Source organism: Lepisma saccharinum, chromosome 24 (genome assembly GCF_977018435.1).
Source record: "Lepisma saccharinum chromosome 24, izLepSacc3.1, whole genome shotgun sequence".
Taxonomy (NCBI): Eukaryota; Metazoa; Arthropoda; class Insecta; order Zygentoma; family Lepismatidae; genus Lepisma; species Lepisma saccharinum.
The window spans coordinates 62506882-62522002 of NC_139252.1; the positions used below are offsets into that span (position 1 = coordinate 62506882).

At 40.4% G+C, this 15121-nt stretch overlaps 1 protein-coding gene across 1 annotated transcript in view; it reads right to left on the bottom strand.

The window, feature by feature from the left end:
* Positions 1-15121, bottom strand: part of LOC145978217 (extracellular serine/threonine protein CG31145) — a 451413-nt gene that overhangs the window by 205140 nt on the left and 231152 nt on the right. The gene's annotated exons all lie outside the window — the stretch shown is intronic.

The following is a 15121-nucleotide window of genomic DNA, read 5'->3' on the forward strand; positions in this document are numbered from 1 at the left end:
CTAAGTCGGTAACGCGTCTGACTACCATGCTAAAGGTCCCGGGTTCGATCCCCGGCCGGTTCAAATCCAGGAACTTTTCTAACGATGGAAGCGGTCCCGGCGCCTACCCAGCGTCGAATAACATGGGTACCTGGGGGAAACCCTGGGGGGTAAAGGCGGTCAGGGGCGTGATGCTGATCACTCACCCCCACTCACGACCGGATCAAGAAAGTGTGGGATAACAAGGGGTAGGAATTCATTTTTGGAAAGGAAGAGGGGAGAATATAACTTGTCCAACTTTTCCTTTCCGATGAGGACTTTTTGTCCGCTAAAGTTCAATTATCCATTAAAATGTATTTTCCTTCACACCCAGACCAAAGCCACCCTGAAATCAGCTCCCGAACCTCGGTCGGTCAGTCGATACATTGTTTCCTATAGCTGTTTAATATGTGCGCTAAGGCAGATTCCTCCCCTCTAATTCTTTTCACCCACTCCAGAAGCAGTCTCTCACATCCCCTCCTCCGCCCAACGAAATCAACTTCGAGCTGTGTTGGTATTGTAGCTCCTCTTGTAAAGGACTCCTTTAACGTCCAAGTTCCAGTGAACTGCCTTTCTAAAAGGAACTGCGTCGTCCGAGACTCCGTGGCTTCGTACTTCCTTTGAATGACTTCCTGTGAACGCTTCCTTTCGGTGAGCAAGCTCCGGTGAACTGCTTCCCGAAAAGAAACTGCCATGACCCATCCCTAGTTTCCATGACTTCCATCTGTTTTGCTGGTTTTGGTAATGGCATGTAGCGGCGATTATGTTCCTGTTTACTTCTGCAACTGTCGCTTGAAGTAAGATCCGTGATGGTGGTTCTATGCAGAAACGGGTGGCTCTTGTGTGTGCAAGGTACATGTATATACCTTGGACGTCAGAGACTCTAACCCGGAACCTTCAGTGGAGAGAAGGTTAGTCACGCCTCCACTGTGAAACACGTTTCTCTGTTGACCGTAGTTTAAAACAACAATTGAAATCTACCAACGGACTTACTTTTCAAACCAAAAGTATTATGCAGTTTCCGGAAATAGTGGTGAAACGTTGAGCACGCTTCAAGCGCCATCTACTTGTGACTCCTCCAACTTTTCAAACAACCCTCGTATATTAATTCGCCCTTTTCAAAAAACTGACTTCTTAAATGCTCTTTAAACTTTCACAGAGAGGCCTTAGGGCACATGCCTACCTAAGTCAACTCCGAAGGGCTATTTCCTTGCCCTTTTATGCGAGGGCTTTGATGTGGATTATTCTGCCGCGACACAAGCGGTTGACCCGCCTTCTTAATTAGTGCAACTTCGGTTGTTTGGCCGCGGCTGAGCACGCGGCACTTGAATATTGCACGAGGTACAGAGTTGAGAGCAGCGACGCGTGGCGGCTGTTTATGGGATTAACTCTTCGACTTCCTCCCTGTGTAACAAGCCCTTCCAACTACCATAAACTCTGACTGCCTTTGCAAAAACTATATTCAACGTGAGTGAGCATATAGCTCGAATGCTACTCCTGGGTTCTGTTTGCTTTACGCATCTTTCCCGACGTCGCCTTGTAATCAATGGGTTCCGGGTTCGATAGTGGATCGGATCACTTTAAAGAGTGCGTCCAGTCTCGATTAACCTATACTATACAGGGTGGTCCAAAAAGGACTTGACAACTTTGTAAGTGTAAAAATTTATTCGGAAACGTTACAGAACTGGTTGTGGCGTCATTTTGTAAAGAAATATATCAAGTTTTTACTAGAATTGTGGAATAGTACCGATTTCCGCTACTGCAAGTTCCAGCGTCAGTTTTGTTAAAATGGCTGCTTTCACAGGTCAAGAGCGAAATCACTGTGTGTTTTAGCCGCATCCACTTCCAACAAGATGGCGCACCACCCCACTACCTCACAGAAGTCCGGGATTTGTGCAATAACAGATTTCAAGATCGATGGATTGGTTTAGGTGGGTGATTTGCATAGCCACCTCATTCACCCGATCTGACACCCTTCGATTTTAACTTTTGGGGTTTCATTCATCGACCTGGAAATCGATTATTGAACAAATCCAGGACTTCAGCAGAGATCTTATATTCTGTGCTAACAGATGGCAGCATAAGCTTTGATATATTGTCTTGTTGCAAAAATCAAGAAAATCTAAGGGTTGTTCAGTTGAATGTTTCTTCAATCTTATGAAAATTCACGCCGCAACCTTATCACTTCAAAATATTAATAGGAATTGACAAGAAAGCATGAATCTTACTCGCATCACGGTTGTATTAAGTTTCATTTGTCCAAGCATTAAATGCCATATTGTCAAATTATTTGAGAGGCTGTTGGTTCATACATGAGACCATCAGGTTATTTCCAGCTTGTAACTATTAGGGTGAGGAAGTCAAACAGGAAGATTTTTAAAAAAGAATACAAAAAACAGAAAGAGCAAATATTATTTATTTTCTAACACGAATGTACTGTAAATGAGTGGCAATTACTAGTGTACCTGAAAAATGTCAATTTTTTTTTAATATAGTGTCAGTAATTGGCGTCCTTGGTTTTGCACACATTGTCGGAGTCTCAGAGTAAATTCGCTCATGACGCTTCGTAGCATATCCAACGGAATATTCTGGATCTCTTGCCGAATTCGAAATGCGAGTCTATAAGCACATCCATAGACACTCTGGCAGTATAGCTAGCTGCACCATCTTGCTGGAAGAGTGTTTCTTCATCTGGGTCATTGTCATCGAGGACAGGCAGGAAAAAGGTTACCAATATGTCAGCATAACGTCCAGCGTTTACCGTCACCGTGTTACCGGTCAAGGTCACGCCCTCACTCTCATAACCATCAACCACGCCCGCTAGCCATTCCTGAAATCTTCGTTTGATTGCCTCTCGCAACGTCATGGTCGGATTTACTCTGAGACTCCGAGGTTTCCCCGATGGCGCAGTGGTAGCGTCGTCGCCTTGTAATCAAGGTGTCCCGGGTTCGATACCCGGTGGAGGCACGTAGTGGTTCGGATCCCACTTTAAACTGTAGGTCCAGTCCCGATTAGCCTTACTGTGCATAATGTGGACTTAAAACACCAATTCAATCAATCACTCTGAGACTCCGACAATGTGTACGATACCTAGGACGTATAACCCTCTGCCCACAAAGTGAGTTGGTAATTGTATGACGTCTTGCCTCATTTTGATTGGCTAGCATGCTCAGAGCCATGAGGAAGAATCAAGCTTGCTCAGTCGGAAGGCATCCGTTAAGGGGGAAAGAGTAGAGTGACTGTTACTGTACACGTGAATGGTGAGTGTGGCTATGCGATGGGGGATGTAAGTAGATTGGGGTTCCTTCTAATTCTTTAGATAGATATTTATTAATTTGTTCAATATTAGGTTTGTTATTTTCAATTGATAATTAGATTATTATTAGTTTCAGTATCCAGGAACCTAATCTATAATTCTCGGTCGTATGGCCGCGGGCACTACTCACGTATTGTCTCCCAATTATTAATCAATTAAGTTGTAGGATATAAATTTATTTGAATTTGATATAAAAGGAAAGGGAAATATTAAATAGTTGTCTATTAGAATTCTATATTGTGGCATTGTTAAAAATAAAATTGAAAAGATCTAAGTTCTGGTTTGAATTCGTAACTAATTTCCTAGAATAATGGACTCTGATAACAGCTTGCTTTCACTGTCCCTCTGTATGGTAGATCCTGCTTTATGCAGTTGAGGTTGAGTGTGTCGAATATGAGTAAATGGGCCTTTTTTACAGCTAAGTTGCAAGAGAGCGTAGTTGCAGACGCCATCTTACTGACACCATATTAAAAAAATATATACTTTTCAGGTACACTAGTAATTTCCACTCATGTACAGTACATCCATGTTAAAAAATATCTAATATTTGCTCTCTCTATTTTTTGTATTTTTTTTAAATCTTCCTTTTGACTGCCTCACCCTATATTTCAGTTAACTTGAGGTTTACCCAAAATAATAATAGCTTTCAATATTTTAAAGCAGGGAACCATTACAAAATTTTAAATCTTCTCGTCGTAACGTTACGTGGATGCGATTGAGCATCTGATTTCTTTCTTGTTGCAAATTAGCTACACTACAGGTCCGATAAATGTCTTTCAATGGCGATTTTGATGGAAGGTCCTGTGTCCGAGTCGCACAAGGCTGGTTTTATTACTGTTGTCCTACTTCGATTTATTCAAATCATGATTCATTCCTATCATCGTGATCAACCTAATGGAGTATGAAGGGAACGTAACGTTAATTTAATGGCCAACACGAACGCCAAGTTTCAATCCCAATAACTTTTCGAGGGATGGAGCTTTGTTAACGAAGAACATTGCAAGAAATAAAAGACAACAGAAATTCAGTATGAGAATGCCACAAAGACGGAATGAATTCACTACATAATTCGATTAGGCTTAGTTTATTTTGGCCATATGTAATATTTTATTTGTTTTCTGTTAATTTCACAGAAATCTGTTTGATTTATTTGTTAGTTTCAATATTGTTGTTTGTGTTGATTTAAATTTGTAATTTTGGCTGTATATTTGTTACACGCAATATCGGAAGCGGAAGTAATTTCCGGTTTATAAACATTTTAGAACTGTCCAAACTTATGTTGATTCCGTTACCAGGACAACAGTGCGTGAAAAGGCGAAAAGTAAGTTCAGTTGCGCGAGATGATGTTAATTTTGTGAAAAAAACACTGTTATAAAGGAAAAGACGCAGTTTAATTTAAATGTGATTGTATTTGTGAATATCGTTGTGTTAATTTGCAGTGATTATTTAAAGGTAAAATGTGTATTAAACGTGTAAAATGGCAAGAAGCTATTTCTTTTTCTAGTCGTACGTCCTGAGAATGCTCGGTGTAGCATAACACTAAGGAGAATCTCATAACTCCGCCGCACAGGGAGATTGGGTAGCTACCGTGACGTAGTGATCCAGTGGCGAACACCCAAAAGGAACGTCACATACAGAAACACTAAATTCGTAAGAAAATAGAACACAACATATTTTTTGGTCCAAGGTATCTGACTTACCAAATCGAAGAGGACCGTGGAGAAGACTCGGTGGGTGCTAGGCTACACTCAAAAATTCTGAACATTTGGGTACTGTAAGTTCTTACCTGCAAAACAAAGAAGAATATGTTTTAGTATCTAATTTACTACACAATTTTACATGCAATTTTAAGAATTTAAATCGTAACTGAAATTACATTTATAAACAGATAAATGTACAGTCACCAGCAATAATAATGGGATACCTACATCCTGCAATTACCGCTTCCTTGCAAGGCGTTAAGTGGTAACTCTACGGCCATGAATGGATTTTAATAGCAAATTTTCAATGGGAACTTCTACCATGGCAAGCAGAAGTAAGTTGCACTATCTCTGTTTCATACGCCGCATACTGACAGAAGGTAAACCGCAGTACCTGTTTGAGAAGATGCGTTCCCGTAGGGAAATCCATCAGTAGGGAGACAAATTTATGGTAAATAAAAACTGAGGAGAGCTGTAAATAAAATGTTAGATCAGCGGTATATACCAGCGGTGGAAAAAAGAAATTGGCACACACTTTTTCATCATGAGAGGAAACAACATACAAAAGAGCTATAAATTGATAAATTACTTCATTTTTATATACTGTACACATACACAAGTACTTAGCTGTCCAACCAAAAAGAAAACATCAACACAAAATCACTTCATTTCTAAATTGCATATCTCTAAATTGCATATCTCAAGTGATTTATTCATTGTATGTATTTAAAGGATATCCTTGCTGTCCAACAAATAAAATAATCACTACTGCACATACACAAACACATGTTGAAAATCACATGATGATAACCAAAGTCATTCATGACTGAACACCAACGACACCATTGTTTCCCTTGATGTGCGGGAACAGAGTAATCTTATCGCTGCTACAGCTAGCAAGTTCAATGAAACTGGAAGTTGAGTAGACATTCGAGGGAAGAAAGGAATGCTGCTTGACAGGGAACGAAGTTTTCGAACTGAGATTATGTGCATGGGAAATCCCAATTTGCAGCGTCTTCCTGATGTGATCGAAGATAAAACGTTCTTCAGCTGCAAGTGGTAGGAAACTTTAGGCAAACGTTTCGTTAAAAATCGACAGTTTGCGCGCGCAACTTCGATTGCCGGTTCTTGCGTGTTTTCTACTTATTTTGATGATATTTCACGGTTATTTCATTTCGTGGAAAAGCACACATTTCGCATTACTTCGCGAATAAAACTCATGCATATTTCATCATTGGGGCTGTAGTTACGTGCAGAATGTTCAAAATTGAATCTTTCTTTCACATTTCGCGATTTCGCGCATCGCGAAAATTCAATGTCCCTATCCATCAGTATGTTACCCGTAAGCGGAACAACTTCGATTTACCCAATCACTCTACCACCGCCTACAAATCATCTTTCTCCTTTTCGGCTCCGAAAGCATGGAATGCATTGCTGGCAAATATCGCTACAACCCATTACATTTCAAAGGTAATGTAAAAGATCTGCTGTTAATGGAACAATGGCAGAGTCGGGGCACATACTGAAGGTATCAAGTCACTCACTATGAGGAATTGTATTATTATTATTATTATTGTCCATTGTATTTCTAGTTACACTTTTTTTTTGTATGCAACTAATTCCTATGTATTTTTTTCTTCCTTCATTATTTTGTATCTGTGTATTTTTTTAAGCTTAGCTTACTGCTCCATACGCAGTTTATATCATCTCGTATGTATTATCATATTGACAAGGGTTAGGTGGAAGAGAAGCACTTGGCTGAACCTCGCCCCCTGAATAAACAAAATTTATTATTATTATTATTATCATCATTACCCCCGCCGTTGAGTTAGGCAACACACATGACGCCTTGCAGGAAAGCGCGTATTTGAGGATCTAGATGTCCCATTGTTATTGCCGGTGAGTGTACATGCAATTTCGAAAGTTTTACAGAAATATAAAGTAAAAACTGCATATCCCGGAACCTCTATAAGAAGGAAACCTGTAAACCCATAACGGACCGATTTTATACCTGAAAATGACCTGCTTAAGGCGGAAACGGAACACAATTTAAAGACCAACGAGATGTCTTTATTCTCAGTAAGACGGAAATTTCTTCCATTATTTTTTTCGCTCGCAAGAAAACAATGCAATACTGTAAGTGGAACACGCCTCTGTTGCCACTCGCTTATCGGTAACATTGTCGATATGAAAGAATGCGCTACAATACTCATAGCTGTTACGATTCCGTTTCTTTCTTTCATCTCTTACCTTCTTTGTCTATTTCTCCTCTGTTCTTTCGTCATCTTTCTATTTTTCTTGTTATCTTTGTTTCTTTCTTTTTCTTCACCTTTATCTCAATCTTTCTTCACCTCTCTTATTCCATCTTTCAATCTTTCGCTTTCCCTCTATGCACATCGCGCTACGACGCCAGGGGTCCCGGGTTCGAAAAGATACATAAGTACGTACTGTAGGTTCTTACAATACTGTAAAAAGTGTACAACATATTGTGTAGTTACATAATTGCTATGCTTATTGCGACTGTATCGCATTTTTATTCATGTACGTACATGCATTAGTACTCTACATTATAAGTAATGCGAAATGTAAATCTGTATTTCCATTATTTCCTGCAGCGCTCTATACTGTATTTAAAGCCAACCCTGTATAAGAAGGAAAACTGTTAACACGGAAAATTTTGCTCGGAACCATCATGTTTCCGGGATAGACAGGTTTTACTGTATTTCTGATTGTCACTTGGTAAAGAGGGTAGATAGGAACTTAAACGCTGTCCTCCTGTAGGAAAAGTGTGGAAAAAAGTTTGATTCGTGTGCAGTGAAACCGCACTTTCTCCGGTGCGTGTGTAACAATGAGTGTTAACGTCACACACGAAGTTTATGCGGAAACTTTAAGTTACAGACTAGGTTAAGGTTTATAACATCTGTTGTTCCCGAGATATGCAAGCCATTTTACACACAAATAGCACTCGATTATCACGACCACGTCAAGAAACTTGAAACATGTCAACCGCGGGTTGCACGAACACACAGTAAACACCACGTTCGTGTCCAGTTGTGCAACAATGAGCGGCCTCCATTAGGCATTGTTGATGCGAGAAACGTTTGCGCTATTTCAGTATCGCCGCATGCTCGATTACGTGCGAACACGTCAACCGGTCGTCTGCTTAAATCCCCCCCCCCCCCGATGCACTCCCCTTCGTCCGCCCTTAAGAAAAATCAGCACGGCATCACGACATTTATGATTTCTCATGCGTTCGCTAGGCATTCTTGAAGCAGTGTTGCCATAAGACATCTCGCCGGCCGAAAGAAATTTCTCTCAGTAAGGAGTAAATTTTTTGTACAGTCAACGGCAAAGATAATGGTAAGCAAATTGTCCATCAGTACTTTCATTACCTTTCTTATTGTATACATCCTGTGCTGTTTTAAGGAATGAAACTATATTGGTTCGAAGCAGGTGTTGCCCTCTGCTTATTGACGTCTTTATTTCAATTCATTGTCAATACGTTGTGTAATACAGACCGAATGAAAATGAAGGTGGACAATTCGCCTACTGTTTCTTTTGCCATTGGGTGTACCTTCGGTGCATGAAAATTTTACCGTCGGTCATTAACATTTCACCTTCTGCGAATGAAGATTTCCCCTTCTTGTGATTGAAGATTTCCCCTTCTTGTGATTGAAGATTTACCCTTCTTGTGATTGAAAATTTCACCTTCTGTGAATGAAAATTGTACCTTCGGTTCATGAAAATCCTACTTCCCGTGCAGGAAAATTACTTTCGGTGCATCATATATTTTCCTCCCAAAAAAATTCGGTGCATTTGAGTTGTGGACCTTCGATCATTTCTCAAAGAGTTTCCGGATTCGATTTCTGGCCTGGGCATGAGTTTTACTTTGTGTGTGTGTGTGTGTGTGCGTCCTTCCAACCGTCTCATATAATAGGGATGCTTCCTCATCGTCGTGGTGAGCCAAAAATGACTCAAAATAACCACAAATAAAACAGTTATAAAACTCCCTAAATTAAATCCTACATACCCCCACGTCACGGACCATATCCTAAGAACTTCCGTATTTGTGACGTCAGTTAGCGAGGGACTGAAGCAGGTGCGTTGGGCCATTGACCACGGCCTAATTCTTGGAGGTCCCGGTTTAAACAATAAGAGTTACAATGCAAGCACCTTCATTTCCCATTCCCCTGGCTTGCATTAGGCAATTTTCAGCTGAAGCCTCCTGGTGGCCATTATCTGAACTACAGCGCGCCATTACGAGAATTAGAAAATGTCCAGCTCCTAATTAGAGGGATTAAAAATTGAAGATAGTGTTGCGTGTTGCATTAACGTTCAACTGCTGCTATTCTTAAGGGGAAGGCAAAGGTGAGCCCTGTTTTTGAGGGGGCGGGGGGATAATCCAATTATCTTATTATCGTGTTCCCTACGCAACAGGGTGCGTTCAGAGCAAATTGCAAGGAAAGTTAGGTCAAACCAAGCATGAAAGGTGTGTCCGGAGTTCCCTTCACAGTTGGTGCATTATGACTGCAGGCTTTAGCCTCTATTACGGTTCTGGAATACTTTATAGAAACAATAAGCTTATCTACTAAGCATGTGGCAACCACTTGCCAGCACAGTCAAAAAAATTCCCAAAAGGTGAGAATTTGCATGCAATGTTAATTGGGTATTATCCATTACGTAGTGCTTTAAACTATACCGGGTGTCCCAGAAGTCTTTCCCTGATTACAAACTTTATTCATATCCGCTATATGCAATGTAGAGATGTGAAAGTGGTGCCAAAAGGTTGGAAGACTAACCAAGTTTATTTGTTGCAGGTTTCAGTAAGGTGGCTGTAGTGTAGCAGTGCCAGTGCCAAGGAATTCGGAATTAATGCTCTTGACATCGGGTGGCATCTTTCCATACAATGTTTCTTGGACTTGACAGGATTTGGGAATGAAGATAAATTCAATTTTTTAAATACCAACGTATTGATGGCAGATATTCTAGACGAAAGAATTCTGTACATTTGAAAGTTCCTCTGCACTGTTATTGGTGCCCGGGTCTCGTGATACCAGAGGACATGCTGAGCTTTTTCCTGATTTGTGAACATTTCCGGTTTTCTGGGCACTGACACTGCTACACTACAGCCACGTTACTCAAACCTTCAACAAAAGAACTTGGTTGGTTTTCCAACTTTTTGACACCACTTTCACATCTATACCTTACATATAGCGGATATGAATAAAGTTTGTAATCAGGGAAAGACTTCTGGGACACTAGGTATTTCCAACCAGAGGGGAAACAAATCATGATTTTTATTTAATGAAAATTTAAATTGATTTTTTACTTAAAAAAACACGCTTAAAATTGTTGGTATGTGTTTTATTTAGAGAAAGGCTTTATGTGGTAAACGGCTCTGTAAAATATTTGAACAGTTTGATTAAAGCAAGTAAAAAATTATATGTAAATATACATTTTTCTGTTTCTGATACTGTATATATTAACCTACTACGGAAATGTTTGTCGAGTGTGTAAATGAAACTATATTAGTTTCAGTAACTTTTCTTCCAGTGAAAATAAAACTACTATGTATTCTGTAATTGTAACTTTTTAAAGTCTTTGTGGCTGAATTTTGGCAATTTTTTAAATTACAGTTTGCAAAATTCAGCTGCAAAGTTTATTTACAGTTTAATGATAATGACATGATTTACGATTTAACATTATTATTATTTTCAATATTTTTCTATACAAAATGTTTGCTATTTTTACCTATAAAGATTATATTACATTTCCTTTCGTATGAGCTTCACACCATATATAGCGGGTGATCCGTTTGAGATGTCAGTAAAGTAAACAGTTATCTACAAGAGGTTAATGTGGATATCTGTGAGCAGTTTGTTGTAATAGAATCAGAAAGGATGTAAGTTTCGAGTGAGTGGAGGTTTACAGTCTTCAGCTGCGTGGCGGCAGTAGCATGCATGGTAAACTCAAAAATTTCGCATACCAGACGACATATTGTGTGCGCTGTTGTGACGTGACCGCCACCTTTGTTACCATGAAAATTAGCGCCGCTGATACCTACAAAATCCTTATGTACATGATTCTATAAATTATTTATTTAAAGTAATATAAATTAACCTGATTTAAATCAATGCACCTTTCTTCTAACAGTACATTATGAGAGAGCATCTCTTTAGATTTCAGGTGAAATTCCTTCCGCCGGTGGTGGGAATCGAACCTAGGACAGATCTGTGATTCTACTACAAACCCCCTTCTCTTCCACCTCTCGTAGCCTGAAAATGCTCAACAACTGCGACAAAAGGCCTAGACATTCAGTTTCTAAGTAAAAATATCATGGGTGGGTAACTGCCTCCTTGGCCCACTCCCCCATGTACACATGCATGTGGCTGCTGAGTAAGTCCACTTTATACTCAGGCAATCAGGAATGGACCTACAGTTTATAGTAGTACCCGGCACATTGTGCAATGTGCCTGCAGCAGGAGTCTAATTGCAATTTATAATAATAATAGGTTGGATAAAAAGTAATGGCAACACTGCTGTCCCGTGAAAGGGGTGAGTCACAGCGCCACAAGCGTTTCGTGGTTGATAAAGGAATGTCAGAGGAGGAAGTATAGTGAGTGGGAGCGATTGTATGTTATTAAGTCAAAAACAGCAGTGCTCTGAAGCAGAAGACGAGAGTGCAAGCGCCCTAACAATATGTTTAGGCAAGAAGAACAACGTCTCTCAGGCAGACGGTCAACGCAGCCTACTTCTGCACCTTCTTGCAACACCAACTTCGTCTCGCATTAAGAAGGAAGCGACGGCACGGTGTCTCATCATCCTGCTTGACAATGCAAGGTGTCACACTGCGAACAATGTGACGGCGCTCCTGCATAACTGGTAGTGGGAGGTACTGGAACATCCGCTGTATTCACCGGTATGAGACCGTGTGATTACGACCGTTTTGTCAAAATGCGGGAAGCACTACGACACGCGCGAAGCCATCATACGTGCTATAGGGCGGTCACTGCGGGACATCGACAGAGATGGACGCGCTGACGGTGTACGACGCCTTCCATACGTGTGACAGAAGGTCGTAGAGATGAGGGGCGATTACTTTGAAGGAATGTAACACGTGCTCCTCTGCCAATACAGTCAAGTACCAATTATACCAGTGTTGCCATTACTTTTTATCCAACCCTTGTACATTGCGCCCCTTATTCGTAAATTAACAGCAAAACGTACGAGATACACTGCTGGACAAAATAAACCGGACACTTGCATTTTTTTTGTGATAAAGCAATGGGTCGATAAAAGCTCTGATTCGAAGGCTAACTAAATGTTGCAGAAACTGAATTAAGTACGAATGCATAAACAAAGTCCGAGCCTGTGCATATGGTACTACATGATCTGCCAAACATTCTGTAATATACCTGCGAGCTGTCATTGCAATTCAGTTGTCAAATATTAAGGTGTCCGGTTTTCTTGGTCCAGCAGTATATTAAAATAATTTGCGACAGTCCTATACGTTACGAAAAGCACGTACAAATGTCCTTAATCTGCCCGACCCAACTCAGTTAGGAAACTGTAGGGTAGATGAGGTGGTAGCCTAGTGGTTGCCTTCTCAAGCGCTAACGAGGAAGTGTAACTGACAACTGACTGCATTATGCATTAACGTTGGACGTTTTGGTTGGATATAATGGGTGCAGAAACGAATGGTACTCCAGGTAATTTGGCTCCCTTGTTGTGCGCCGTCATTGTGAGTGATGTATTGGGAACGCTGGTTCAACACTCCGAAATATTACATGATAAAAATCATACAACGACAGAGGGTAAATGCGGTCGAGAAGAAGAGAGAACAAATTATGATAAGACTCCCAAGACATTTAACCTTTTCTTTCTTCATTTTTAGTTCAATCGGGACTGGACATACGGTTAAAACTGGGATCCCAACCAGTATGTGAATCCACCGTATATCGAACCCGAAACCCAGAAAAGCAAAGTAAAACAATTTTATAAAAAACAAAAAGTATGTATGGGTGGTAACACCTGTGGTAATACCGTAGGCATTCAAGTAAATTAAGAATATGTGAGACAGCTTCGTCGCTTTCCCTCCTACACCTATTTCTTTCATTATTTCTCTCCCTCTCCTTCTTTCCTACATTATTTCGTTCTCTCTTTATTCCCTTCATTCTCTTTCTTTCTATTGCCTTTCAATCTCTCTCTTTTAATCCCTTTCATTCTTTATTCCTATTCATACTTTCTTTTATTCCTTCTCATTCTTGCTTTATCCCCATTCTTTCTCTTTACTTCCCTTTCATCCCTTCTTTAATTTCATTTCTTCTGTAATACCCTTTCATTCCTTCTTCAATTCCCTTTCATTCCTTCTTCAATTCCCTACCATTCCTTCTTCAATTCCCTATCATTCCTCCTTCAATTCCCTATCATTCCTCCTTCAATTCCCTATCATTCCTCCTTCAATTCCCTATCATTCCTCCTTCAATTCCCTTTCATTCCTTCTTCAATTCCCTACCATTCCTTCTTCAATTCCCTAACATTCCTTCTTCAATTCCCTACCATTCCTTCTTTAACCTTTCATTCCCTTTCATTCACTCACTTTCTCTCCCCCTCTCATTCTTTACCTTTCCCTCATTCTCTCTTCCCTTTCCTTCATTCCTTGCCTCATTTTATTCCTTTCTGCCTCTCTCTCTTTATTATCATTTCTACCTCTCATTATTCTTTCCCCTCTCACTTTGTTTCATTCTCTTCCTCTGTCCCTCTCTCTTGCCTTCATTCTCTCTCCTTCCCTTTTTCTTTTTCCTACATTGCAACGCGTGGAAGGTATAGCTTTTCCTCACCGTTATCTTTGAAATCATGAATAGAGTACGATATGAATGGCATTTTTACAATAAAATGCCATATTTTTTTAACAATAGTTTTATTTTAGTTAAATCAGCCTCCTCTGTTCAGCTTTATCACATACGTCAGCTACTGTCAACAAATGAAGCTTCGATTGACGACGGCGTTGGATTAAGAAGTTAATGGCTTGCTACGCCGTTAATAGCCCACCGAATGACCTTGAACACGCTGATAAATCAGGGAAGATGATGATGTCAGGGTGACTTCGGATGACCACGAAAGATGCTGACGGGATGCTTAGTCAGCAGAGGCTGAGTTCAAGTTTCCAGGCAGATCGCTTCCGATATCTGACGGAGGGATCCGATAAATAGTGCGTAATAAAAATGTGTGCCACAGGGTGTCCCAAAAGTAGCAGCACCTTAACGTTACCAAATGTAACTCCGCGATGATTGATTTGGTTCAGTTTACTTCGCTCTTCCGCAACTTTTGGCTAATCGTGGTGATAAGGATGAGTAATGATGTGATCCCTGTCTTCATATCTGATTTATCAAAGAGATAACTTCTTACGCAAATTACTTGAGGGGGGTTCCTATCGGTGAACTGATTTTTCCCGTTACTTTGGACCATAAGATTGCAACCCTACAACTGTACGTGTAGCTCTAGTTGCAATAGCATTGGTGGGCACATCTAACACTCCAACAGCTATTTTACCGACCACCGTGGCGCAGTGGTTAACACAGCGCGCTACGACTCCGGGGTCCCGGGTTCGAATCCGGACCTGGGTGTTCTTTGTAAGTGTCCATCAAATTCATCATACCATCACTCATCCTTACCGTCGCGATTAGCCAAAAGTGGAGAAAGAGACGTAAAATAGTCAAATCTAATCAAGCCAACAGCATTTCGGATCTTCTCTTGGTTCCACATTATGGTTCCTGGCACCTCCCTCAAAAAATCCTGGGTAAGGGCTAGGGATGGACGATATCGCGATATATCGTCCAGAAAATATCGTCATAGACGATACGATATTTTGTCTGTATCGTGAGATCGCTAAATATCGTGACGATATATCGCTGACACGATATACATGCCTCAAATATCGTGACTATATATGGTCTAAAGGATACATTTCGTGGGCACAATATATATCGCCAAAATATCGCGAGTCGTGACGGTATATCGATATCGCCAGGTCGATTTTTTTTTCAATATCGCGAGATATTGTCTAGCTTAAATTAATTGTTGAACA